The 13,598-nt window shown below is 36.2% G+C and overlaps 1 protein-coding gene and 1 pseudogene across 24 annotated transcripts in view; one reads left to right on the forward strand and one right to left on the reverse strand.

The window, feature by feature from the left end:
- The window catches only part of EPHA6 (EPH receptor A6), an 887,621-nt gene that overhangs the window by 602,574 nt on the left and 271,449 nt on the right, over window positions 1-13,598 (reverse strand). The window lies entirely within an intron of this gene.
- Window positions 8,126-8,689, forward strand: LOC144305589 (NEDD8-conjugating enzyme UBE2F pseudogene; annotated as a pseudogene).

The following is a 13,598-nucleotide window of genomic DNA, read 5'->3' on the forward strand; positions in this document are numbered from 1 at the left end:
TCATTATAGGTTGATATATAAATTTTGTTACCTAAAATTTTCTTTGATCAGGATGTAGGCAGTGTTTTCTAATAATATTTTAAAAATATGATTTTAATGGATGCGTGCAAACTTCATATTTTTGACACATGATCTATTTTGGACACCTAAATAATTTCCTTTTTAAAAATAATATTACAGTAAGCCTAAGTTCTAAACTCTATGTGTGCATATTCTTTAGAGTAGAAGTGGAATCCCATGGTCAAATATACGAACTAATGTAGATCTCTAGCTATCCTGGCACAGACCTACACTGTCCAAAAATCATTATTTCAATGCCTACTCATTAGAAATGTATAAGTGTATTAGTTCTGCCCAGAAATAAAACTAGAATCATTTAGAAAACATGCATTAGTTTAAAAAGGAAAAGTACTTATCTCAATAGGGATTAATTTATATTCAATTATAGTGAATTTGAGCATTTTTATTATGCACACTAGCTGCTTTTATGTTTTTAAAGTTTGTTTGAACTACCTGTATTTGTCTTTTGTCTGATTTTTGATTGGGAAAGTAGTGTTTTAAAATGGTTTATTAGAAATGCCTGGGTGGCTCAGCGGTTGAGCGGCTGCCTTGGGCTCAGGGCGCGTCCCCGGTGTCCTGGGATCGAGCCTCGCAGGGAGCCTGCTTCTCCCTCTGCCTGTGTCTGCCTCTGTGTGTGTGTCTCATGAATGAATGAATAAATAAAATAGTTTGTTAAAGCTGTTGTTTACATATTTAAATCTTTAACTCTTCATCTGTTAAGTTATAATTTATTTTTAACTGTTTAAGATTTATTCAATAATATCTGCTGAAATCCTGATCAGATCAAGAGTATTCTGAATTCTGCTTCTTAGATATATAGATATAGATATATAAGGCTATATTATTCGTAAAATGTGGCACATAATACACACTGGTAAATTAATTTACCCTTTGTAATAAAAGTAAAAAGGGAGAAATACAGGTACCTGTTCACTATACATATTACGTTTTTTTATAATAAATGTTAAACTGAATATCTTTAGTCTTCATTCAGGCATAGAAAAACGTAAGTTAAAGTGCTACCGATTTTCTAAAAGCTAGACCTATTATTATTTTTTATTTTTTATTGGAGTTCAATTTGCCAACATATAGCATAACACCCAGTGCTCATCCCATCAAGTGCCCCCCTCAGTGCTCAACACCCAGTCATTATGGTCTCTCATTCATTTGGGGAATATAGACCTATTATTATTGCCTTTAAAATTGTGGCACAAAACCTAGAAACCACATAAAAAATTCAAATACTGCTGTAGTAAAAATAGAACCCACAAAAATGAAAGTTCAAGTGAAAACTTGGGAAAAAAATGGAACATGTGACATGTAATTACCAAGTTTTCCAAACATACATATCAATATAATCTTTATTTTTAAATGAGAAAAATATTCAAACAGGGAAGAACAACACAGCTTTAAAACATCTTGTTTCATACTCTGTATGTTACAATTCTGTTTGGCTGTTCTTGATTATGTATAATTTAAGCCTCTCAGAATTGTTTAATTCCTCCCTCTCTATACTAATATAATTCCTATATTTTATATAGTTTTCTGAAAATTAAGGAAAAAGTTTCCTCTTTTCCCTCCCAAAGCTGCAGAAAAGACTATTCTACATCATAAAATATGTCCTGACAACATGGTATATTAAGAACATCCCCAAAATGTCTATTGTACTCTCTATTTCATTATGTAGATATGTATGAAAATGTATAATCCTGTTCTGTTACCAATCATTATACAGAACTTGGATGTTTTATCTGAGAACCATTTTTAGATAGAATTCAGAGAATGACGTGAGTAGTGTAACGTAAAGGAAATTTCCAAAAGTTTGCAACTCCACTTTATTGCTTTCCATCAATTGTTGATCCCAGTAATCATATTTATCTGTTTCCTTAAAGGTGTAAGAAAGAAATAAAAGCTCTAAAAAAAAAAAAAAAAAAAAAAAAAAGCTCAGATTTTTCTTCTTTTTTGCATAAAATTAAAATAAATCCTGTGACTCCACTGGAGTCATTACTCAAATGAGGAGTGTGAAAATCTTTGTTTTATTTAAATTAACAGAAAAAAATCTCAAGATCACACTCCTACTTTTAAAAATGAAAACACTAATTAAACCACCATTTTAAATTAACAAGTTATTCAAGAATAAGACATAAACATAGTGTCTAAAGGTTGCTTAAAGTATGGGAAAACAAGCACTCTAATACTGCTCTTAGGGTCTAAATTGCTGTCAAATTCTGGAAGAACAAACTGGAAATATCAAAAGCTAAAAGGTATTTACTCACCGATATAGCAATTACAATTTCACTAATATTCTACACATGTAATCAAACAAGTGCACAAAGACAAGTGTGTTGATTTTTTTTTATATCTGCAATAGGAAGGAGAAAAAAGGAAACAATCTAAATGCCCACCAAGAGGGACACTGGCAAAACAAATGACACCTTCATAAAATGCAACATGGAATATACTGTACATTTATGGAAAGGGATCCAAGTTTAAAATGTATGTATTTATACATTTAATGTGCTTCAATTCACATAAATGATTATGTATTTTTCACATATCAATAAAAATTAAGAATAGGCAAATGAATAAAGTACGTGAACAATTATAGAAAAATATAAATGGCCAATAAACATGTTGAAAACACAGTTTGCTAGGATTCAAATAAATGTAAGTTAATCTATTAGATATTGATTTTTCCATTTCTGAATCTGGCATACATTTTGCTTTAAAATATTAATTTACACATTTACCAAAGAGGAGGCAAGTTTGCTTATGCACAAATGGATTATTAATAGCCATAATCTTTCCTATATACACTTACATGTGCATAGAGTATATCCCAAAGGACAGTCAAAAAAAAATCTGAGCAATTTTTATTTCTATGAAAGAGATACAGGGTCATATGAAAGTGAAAGAGAAATCCTTTATTTACAATATGCCCTTCTGAATTATTTGGATTTTGTTTTATAAAGAGGTGTTATTACTAACACTGTAAAAAATTCCTTTCTAAAAGTTTAATCGCCATGATATTAACAGAAATTATTAGATGTAGCTCTCCCTGGACAAAGTAAAGTAACATCTTCCTAACACAGTAAGATCAGTGGCATAAATGTTCCCAAAGCAGAATCCACCGTGTGGCAAAAATCTCTAAAGTTTCTTTCCAGGAATAAGAGGACGCTGTCTTTCCTGGTCCCCTTGCTACCTTAGTTGGTTCAGGATGCTATAAAAGAATAGCATAGACTGGGTGGCTTTTTATCTCTTACAGTTCTGGAGGCTGGAACGATGAGATCAAGGTGCCAGCACGGTCAGGCTCCTGGTGAGGGCCCTCTCCTGGTTTACAGACAGTCACCTTCCTGCTGAATTCTCAGATTTCTCAGAGAGAGAGGAGACCATTTCTCCTCTCTCTCTTTTCATAGAAGCACCAATCTCGTACATAAGGGATCCAGCTTCATGACATAATTACCCACCTCCCGAAGTCCCCATCTCCAAGTGCCATCACATTGGGGATTAGAGCTTCAACACAGGAATTTGGAGGAGTCACAAAACATTCAGTCCATAGAATTACTTTAGATCATATTTCTTCCTGTCTTTAATCTAAATATATGGTGATTATAGGAAGCTGAATAATAACACTAAGTAAGTTAATTTTTCTCCTTCCTGATACCACCTGTTCTTGGGTGGTATTTGCCTTTAAGTGAAGGGATGAAGGGATCATTCTAATGGTTATAAATTCCAATTTGAATGTTAGAGATGTTTGGGTTAGCCTTGATTTCAGGAAATAATTCCATATACTTTTCTTTAAATCTCCTGTTTGACAGCCATTTTAAATATTCAGAAATAAAAATAGGTGGGGCACCTGGGTGGCTCAGTCAGTTAAGTGTCTCTGCCTTTAGTTTAGGTCATGATCCTCAAATCCTGGGACTGAGTCTGGCATCCAGCTCCCTGCTCAGCAGGGGGTCTGCTTCTACCTCAACCCCTTCCATCCCCCCGGCTTGTGATCTCTCTCTCTCTCTCTCTCTCTCTCTCTCTCGTGCTTTCTCTCTCATGCTCAAATAAGTAAATAAAATATTTTTTAAAAAGATTGGTTAAAAAAAAGATATAAAAATAGGCAATATTCAAAAAAGAAACCCGATTATAGAGAAATTAAGGGAAAAGCTACAGCATTTTCAATATAGAAATTCTTTTCAGTTTACATGGCATTTGCAAAAAGAAATTTGGAATTGAGCGAATGAATGAGTTTGATGAAAGACACATAATTCAGTTGCCAAAGATTCTCTGTACTGATTGGGGACGTAAAGGTAATCTCATACAATAGATATAAAATCATACATGCATAGTTTCTTATTTTGGTTGCAAGTCTATATCACATGCGGTTAGGATCACCCTATGTAAAAGAGAAAGCACTCTTTCCTCATAAAAAGATAACAGAAGATAAGATAATAGAGGAGGACACATTGCTTTAGTATTTTGCAAGGAGTTACAGGGCTTTTGATGTCAAAGTTAATCTAAAGCCTGGAATGGAAGACCCATATGTTGTGGGCAAACCACACATCAGAGTAGGTTCCTGAACCCAAGAAAAAAATTCATGGTTAATTTAAGTGCAGATTGGCTCCCTCCCCAATGGGAAAATTTAAGGTCAGATTAATTAGTGTTTGATAACAGTTGACATTCAGGCAACAAGCTGCCCCTTGTGGGCAAATTGTTTCCTAAATTTTTTTCCCACATTGCCTATGGTAATTTATATAAAAATAAATTATTTGCAAGTTACTTTAATCATTAATAAACTTTTCTTTCTAGAACTCTAGTAACTAACTAAATATTTTAAAATTACTCCAGTTATTTTATTACCTAACCCATGATTCTCAATTAATTTCTGTCCCTTCACTAGTTAGTTTCTTATGGCTGCTGTAGCAGAGTACCAAAAACTGGGGTGGCTTAAACAACAGAAATATATTGTCTCACAGTTCTAGAGACTAGAAGTTCAAAATCAAGATGTCTGAAGGGTTAGTTCCTGGAAAGGGCTATAAGGAACAATCCATTCTATGCCTCCCTCTCAGACATTTGGCTTATAGACAGTGTTCTCCTTGTATGTTCACATTGTCTTCCCTCTCTGTGTCCAAATCCTTTTTCTATAAGAACATGGGTCATACTTGATTAAGGTCCATCCTAATGATCTCATTTTAACTTGATCCTTTGCAAAGATCCTATTTCCAAATCAGGTCATATTCACATGTAATAGGGGTTAGGACTTCATCATCTTTATGTGGGATGCAATTCAACCCAAAACAGTCCCTAAAGGTCAAAGAGGAAAGAAACTCCTATAAATAACATCATTTACTTCAATTATTTTTATTGTAGGAATAGAGAATCATAGGGAGTGAAAACAGCATAAGCCAAAAAGCATGAATAGTGTGCATGTGAAGTTTGTAAAGACTGGAATAGGTTATTATAAACCACAATACCTACTCAGGAAAGTCTCCCCACCTTGTTGGAATCACCAACAAAGAGTAGATCTAATCCCATTTTTCTAGTGAGAGATGCCTAAATTAATGATGGGGTACTTGGAAAGTATAATTGCCATAATCACTTTTTAAAAGCCTAGACTACCAAAGTTAGTTCTATCAATTGATGGTAAATGTCTTATAGTGTCTCATTATGTCAGTTAAATCATATCACTTATTTATTTATTAATAAATTATATTATTTGACAGATGATTTTGAGATCATTTTCAGTGTCCCAGACATTGATAAGGCACTGTGGACACAAAGATACATTGATCATCTTCTCTCCCCTAAGCAAAATTATAGCTTGAGTTATTGAGCCTATCCAGAATACCTGTTTTCCTACAAAGGTAACTTGGAGCAGTAGCTCTCAAACTGTTTTCTATTATGACATACATGCAAGGTACTCCTACTATGCACAAAATATTCCCAGAAACGTATATAAATTATTTTTCAAAGGTCAAAAAATTTTTAGGGTAAAAAACACTACGGTAATTCAAAATCATTATATTAATGTCCTGAGAAATAGTCACTGATGCTATACTGATTCTTGTAATGCCTTTTCTTCTCCCAACAGGAATATGTGAGTGACATTACAGAGATAACATTGTTAGCACAATATTTTACAAGAAGATCATTCATAAATAACAATAATTTATTATTAACACTACACTGCTGATAAAGACAAACCAGTGTACCAACAGGTCAAGGTGGATTTACCCTGTTTCAGAGAAGACAGTGCTTTGGTAGCCTCCATGACCTTCTCCAAACCCAGTTCTTCCAATTCCAAGTCCTCTTCTCTGACATAGCAGCCCCATTTTAGGAAAATGATGTATATTGTGGATTCATTTAGCCAAACACACTGCCAGTTATAAAATACTGAATACACATCATTTAATTTGTTCTTATTAAGTGATATTTATTCAGTGTGTTATTCAAGACCCTCGTATTCACCCTTCTAGAATTATATGGTTGTCAAGAGATATACACAATATACAAACAAGCACATATGACAAAGGCAAACTTAGCGAAAGATAAAGGCTCTGAAGAAAACCAAGAGATATAATGGAGTGAGTAATGGGGTAGGAGGAAAGCTCTTTTAGATCAGACAGTCAAGGAAATTTTACTGACGTGGTCTTAGATAAGAATGACGATTGCCAATCACACTACATCTGCAGCAGAGCATTGCAGGAAGGGGTAAGAGCAAGAACAAGACCACATAGCCTGTAAAAACTAGGGATGTTAGACAAACAGAAGAAGGATACACTCCTTAGAAACACCATTATTTATATTCCCCAAATGAATGAGAACATATAATGTTTGTCCTTCTCCGACTGACTTACTTCACTCAGCATATAAATAATAGTGAAAGGGAATATAAGGGAAGGGAGAAGAAATGTGTGGGAAATATCAGAAAGGGAGACAGAACGTAAAGACTGCTAACTCTGGGAAACGAACTAGGGGTGGTAGAAGGGGAGGAGGGCGGGGGGTGGGAGTGAATGGGTGACGGGCACTGGGGGTTATTCTGTATGTTAGTAAATTGAACACCAATAAAAATTAAAAAAAAAGAAACACCATTATTATTATTATTATTATTATTATTATTATATAGAAAAAACATTATTAGCGCATACTTTCTTTTTTTCTCATTTTGCAATTAAAATGTGTAAGATGGAAGACATTAGCTTCCCTTCCTGAATTTGAAGCTCCAGAAACTATGACCTATATCTTGTTTATATTTGTATTTATGATGCAACGTGATATTACCTAATGTGTAGCAAACACTGAATAAATATTTGAACAAATTTAACATTCAAGAGATTATATGATGTAAATTTATGATGTAGAGTTTGCTACTTAGGATTTTTGCTAAATCAGATGGACACTGGTGGTCAGCATAAATTAAATGCACACTTTTGAAATTTATTGAATTTGAAGAAAAATGGAAGAAGCATAATTATTTACTGAAAGTAACTGAGAAAAAAAAGGAAAGAATTCCAAAATGAAGATGGACTATAAAGAAGAAATGTCTTCAGTATAGAGAACTCTATAGTGTTAAACGCCATTCTGAGATATCCTGATACAAAAAAACAAAGGCAAACTTTCCCTCTTGGCCTATTAAACTGCTAAACTAAGTCTCTGCTCCATATTCTTTCTTTTCAAATTTGAATTATCTGGTGATAATTCTTTTATTGTAATCCCTGGGTCAGTCTGCCTACTGCACTGATTCGAGCATACTCCAGAAAACATTTAGAGGCCAGATATGTAAAAACTTCATATTCAAGTTAGTTTCATTAAAACTAATGAAAATGGAGACACATCCTTGTAAGGAATCTACACCCTAAAATCTCTACGGTCCCTACATATCTGACTGCATATGCTGAGAAGACCCCAAGAAGTAAGCTTACACAAAATGTATGAAAAAGCAGGAGCCACGGACAACTGTTTAGATCAGGTAAGCCTGTGTCCTTCTCTTGTGTCTTATCAACAGAAACCCATCCCACTGGCCGGGGCCGGTGCGGCTGGCACCTGTCTCGGGGTGCCCAGGGTAAAGGTAGCAGTGATGCTGACGCTGGCTAGCAAGCTGGGCAGATGGTCTCCTGGACATCAGCCACAGCCTCTGACTCCACTCAGAGGGTGTCCATAAGGGGCATGCTGCTCGTTAAAGAGGCTGTGGAGCTTGAAGCAAATTGACCGTGTACATGTAAGGTGCATTTTCCAGATCCAAACAAGATCCACTGCTTTCAGCTAACTGTAACCCCAGAGGAGTGTTCCTATCTGGGTGGAAAATTTCAGTTGGAAACAGAGGTTCCTGATGCCTACAACATGGGGCCTCCCAAAGTGAAATGCCTGCAGGGTCTGGCACCCCAACATCCCAGAGACAGGTGACACATGTCTAAGTTTACTGAGAGAACATTCCATGGCTGGGCTCCCATAGGGACATTATAGGATGTTGTTTGGGGATTAAGCTCTTTGTTTACTGATCTTTTGAATTTTGATGATCTGCTGAATACTGAATATTGAAGCTGTGGAACATCACCAGAGGGACAAGGAGGACTTCGGGAATAAAGTGGAAGACTACATTAGGTGTTATGCCAGATGACAGGAGGAGGAGACAGTGGGGCTGTGGACTGTATGTTGTAGGCTTGTCTCCAACCTCAACCAAGAGGGAGCCTTGAGCTCCCCTCAGACCCAGAGGGTCATCCACATCCTGTGACTATCTGTCCTGAAGAAGAACCTCTTCACGACTGCCCAATGTAGATGGAGAGTTCCACACAAATACAGCAAGAAAATGTGTTTGGAGTTCTGAAGAGTTGTCTGCTTACCTTAACAGGTTTACTTTTTGGAAACTGTACTGTATAGGCTATTGATGAGATTCCTGAGAAGTTGTAATGAACTCAGAATTGAGGCTAATGCTTGTTTCTTCCCCTTTTCCCAAACAAAATCCCTCCCTGCACAAGTGATGATGATGTGCTCAGTGTAGCTCATGCATGCGGGATGGGCCATAAGAAACCCGCTGCATACTGTGATTGGATGCACATTCTCTTAGCTCCTCCCATGGATGCTGTCCCTGTCTAGATGTCCTGAAGCTTCCCAGACTCATAGTCATTCACTGTAGATGTCTTACTGAAATGCATATTTTATTTAATGTAAGTATATTTTGGAACAGATTTGTAATTTGTACAATTTAATGCTTTAATTATTTTTTCTTTTCTCAAAAAAAAAGGGAAAAAAGAGAGAAGAGAGAAGAGAGAAGAGAGAAGAGAGAGAAGAGAAGAGAAGAGAAGAGAAGAGAAGAGAAGAGAAGAGAAGAGAAAGAGAGAAGAGAAGAGAAGAGAAGAGAAGAGAAGAGAAGAGAAGAGAAGAGAAGAGAAGAGAAGAGAAGAGAAGAGGACAAAACACATCCCAATTAGAATACTAGCATGATTCACCCGGAAATATTTTATAAAATCCTTCGGCTTCCTAACATTCCTAAAACCTAGAAATCTCAGGACATACAGTCTGTTTTATAACTAAAGTCAATAGTGTAAGTGACTTTTTGATACTCAAATATATTTTAAAGTACATTTAATCCATATATTGAGCAATTCCCTACATCAATCTAGTTTTCGTTAAATAAATTTTCACTTTTGTAATTACTTTATAAATGTTTTCTTAATTCTATAAGGGACATCCCATCAGCAGAACAAATTGCATAGAAGCTCCTAGAAAATGAGGCATTTTGACAAGGGTAGGAGGAGAAACATTGTTGATTAGGAATACATTCTAAAGAACTATCTAGAAAAATACACTAGATATACTTCCTCCTTGATTCTATTTATTAGAAATATAAACTTCTAAAATAACACATTACTCATTTATTTATTCATACATTCAACAACTATTTATCAAACACCTACCATGAGAATTTTTAGTTGTTTCTCAAACATTAGTTCTAGGGAATCACTTTATGATTGTGAACATCTGTGTTCCAAATGTATCATTATTCACACGTGATTTTAAAAAAAACTGTCACTTTAACAAATTTATATTTATATAAGAAGTAAACTTTATATAGTTACTAAAACAAAAACTAGAATATTCTATGAATAGAGTGGAAAGTAGGCATACAAAACAAAAAATAGAATGAAATTATAAAAGGTTTATTCATGTACCACATAAACTTACTTAATGTAATAACAAAGATACATATACCACACTTAGAGAAATCTGGTCTTGGGAAATATTACTGATATTTTACAATGCCTTGAGATAGTGTATTTTCCCAGTATTAACCATCAGAATCTAATTATCTTGACATGAGAAACTGAGTTTCATCAGTTTTTAAATTCACTTCCTCGCAAATAGTGGATGTGCAGTAAACTATAGGATAAACACTGCATAAACCCCTTCGTTCCACACACTAGAATTTTTTTCTAAAGAGTAAGCGTATCTTACTCATAAGAGATTATTTTATTTCTACATAAAAAGCATCTAACATTTAACAACAACAACAAAAAAGTGATGTATTCAGAAGAAAGTCCCTTTGCCTTGATTTGGTAACATGCATATTTCATGGGCTCTACTTTGAACATTTAACCAAGAGATTCAATGTGATTATTTCAGTAACAATTCAATTTGAAATGTCAACTATGTTCAGCATTTAAAAATTAATAGCTAAATCCCTTTAAAGATCAGGGAAATTTTGTTCTGGCTTAGAATAATTTTATAGCTTATGAATCTCCTTATGCATTGTTTGCATATTTTAAACTATTCTGAATAATGCACTCCCTGTAAAGGCCCATTAGTTCAAAGAATTTTGACAGTCACAGCTCAAGGTATTAATTTTCATACCAGATATATATTTTCAATTGGCAGTAAATTTTTCAAACTCAAATATACTTTACCTAAATTGTGACTGTATATATTTTGAATAGGTTATAGCAGTAAACAACCATGAAAAATTAAAAAAAAAGAGAGAGAGAATTTAATCAAGACTTTTCTCCTTCCCATTTCTTTGCTTTCTGGGAAGAGAACGGCCATTAAAGGAGGAAGCCTGATGCAGCAATCACAGTGGAAAAAGGGTGGCTGGAGGAAGGGGAGCTGCACAGTGCTGGAGCAGAGACGACAGCAATGCTGAGAATAAGAGGAGGAAGTAAAAATGCCTGATGGGTAATTTCAAAAACCTAAATAGTGGGCGCCCTTGGGTGGCTCAGTTGATTAAGCATCTGACTTCGGTGTCCTGGGATGGAGACCCGAGGTGTGGTCCAGCTCCCTACTCTGCACGAAGTCAGCTTCTCCCTTTCCCTCTACCTCTTCCCCTGCTCATATGCCTTCTCTCTCTCTCTCTCTCTCTCTCTCTCTCTCTCATAAACAAATAACAAATAAAATCTTTTTAAAAAGACCCTAAATAGTGAAACCCTTGACCAGCATCACTTTTTGGTATCAGAAGCACTCCAGACCTAAATGAGATTAATAACGATATTCTTATCTGAAGGTGTGAAGAACAACAGAAGATTTTCTGGGTTATCAAGACTATCACAGCCAAATCTAAAATAATCTGTCAACTACCCATCCAAGAAGCACTTACTATGCATGTGCTACTACATGCCAAGCACTGCACAACCCACTCAGAGCAAAAACAGTCTCTGTCCTCTTGAAGCTTACAGCTGGTAGGGAATACAGGTTCAATCAGATACTGTGCATTAATATATAATTACAAATTCAGATAAATGTCAGGGGGAAGGGAAGCTGGCTTTTGGGCAGTATTTTGCTAGAAAGGAATCTGTTTAGAATTGTTGGCTAGGGGTGAGCTTCTCTGAAAATCTGACAGGAGCACACCTTTAGCCATTGCTCATTTTATTTATACTACTTGGCCCAAGTCATGGTAAAATCTGATATTCACATTATGCCACACATGGTTCTAAGAAACTGAAGATTCTACATGAATTGACACAGAAAAACAGAACTAACTTCATGGCAAGCTTAGAGTATGAGTTTTCTTCTTTGGATTTCTCTCTACAGTCTCAAGAAGAACTTGGGTACCTATTTTCATAAGGTGCTGGATCCAGAGCCAAGATTCTGTGACACATTATAGAGCAGGGACTACAGTTTTCTCTAAGCCCTTGCTCCTCCATGTATCCATAATCATCTGGCCCTGGCTTCCTTCTCCAGCACCATCCATAATTCCTTGAGCACTGTGTAATCCATTGTGTCATTATCGACTTATTGCCCTTCGGTTCCAAATTTCCCTGTTCATTGCTTGCTTTGTGAAAATGAAGCCAGGCCACCTAAATAAGTTTTCCTACCAGCTGTGATGAAGTTGATCTTCGACAGTACAGGGTGAGGCAGGGGCGCTAGAGCAGGAAGGGGTTTTCATTCCTGGTCCTGGTATATGCTCTGGACTGCTCTAAGAATGCAACTTGCCCAGCACCTGCTCCAACTGTAGGCTCATACAGTGCCGAAGTTTCCTTGTCCAGCATCAGCTCCTTACAGCATAGAGCTTTTCCAGCACTGGGCCCTTAGAGCACACAGTGGCCAGCGGCGGCCCACATTTCCCCGGTGTTCCCCTAGGTAGTTTGGCAGCCTAGTGAGATATCTGTGAACATCTTTCTTCGATTCCTTAGAGGGCCGATTTGTGGTAAAGTTTCAAGGACACATTTTCAGCAAATTCTACCAACTGAGCATTCCAGCAACTTCTCTGCCATGCAGTAATTATCCACAGCCATGCCCTCTCTAGCAAGATCCAGATCTCAGCGCTGGGGCTACAGGTTTCAGGGAGGGGGAGGAGTTAGTTATATTAGGAGCCCTCCCTCAGCTCTAGGAATGGCAGCTACTCCCTACATTTGCTATTCCTTTATCTTTACAGTTCACTTATTTCTTACTAGAGAATCTCTACTTATTCAAATCCTGTTATAGTTAATAATTCTCCATGTAAAACTTTTCCTGTCCAAATTATTGTTTTAGTTTTTTTCTGTGTCTCCCGATTGGACCCTGACTAACATATCCATTAATGCCATATTTTCAATTCCTAAATATACTAGGCTACATCGCCCCTGCAGGATGTTTGTCATTCTGCATTCCTGGATTAGCTGTTCTTCATTACACACCTGTGTCGTTCCTATTCAAACTTTCAAGACACAACCAAAAGTATATTCTCTGTGAGTCATCATCTCCTCTCTCCTCTCCACTCCCCAAGGACTAAGGCTGAATTAGTGTCCTTTTCTTGACCCATTCATCCCGTGACTACCTCTACATGATTCCATATGATTTTTGCTCTCCTTTACCTCCTCAACTAGATGGGGAGGATTATAAAAGTAGACAATGTGCCTTTTCATGTCTGTGTTTATAGGACACAGTGGAGTACATAGTACATATTGGAAGCATTTGAGAGGCTCTTAAAGGAATTACTTTTTTCTTTCCTGTTTCCTGTCTAAACTTAGCTCCATCCCAGGTAGCACTGACTTTCAGAGATTGGGTATCCAAAGCTCAGTTTTCTTTCTTTTTACCTTCTCATTTCCTGGTACTTTCCCCACCCCCCCTCACCATAAACACAG

The sequence above is a fragment of the Canis aureus genome, chromosome 35 (assembly GCF_053574225.1).
Source record: "Canis aureus isolate CA01 chromosome 35, VMU_Caureus_v.1.0, whole genome shotgun sequence".
Lineage (NCBI taxonomy): Eukaryota > Metazoa > Chordata > Mammalia > Carnivora > Canidae > Canis > Canis aureus.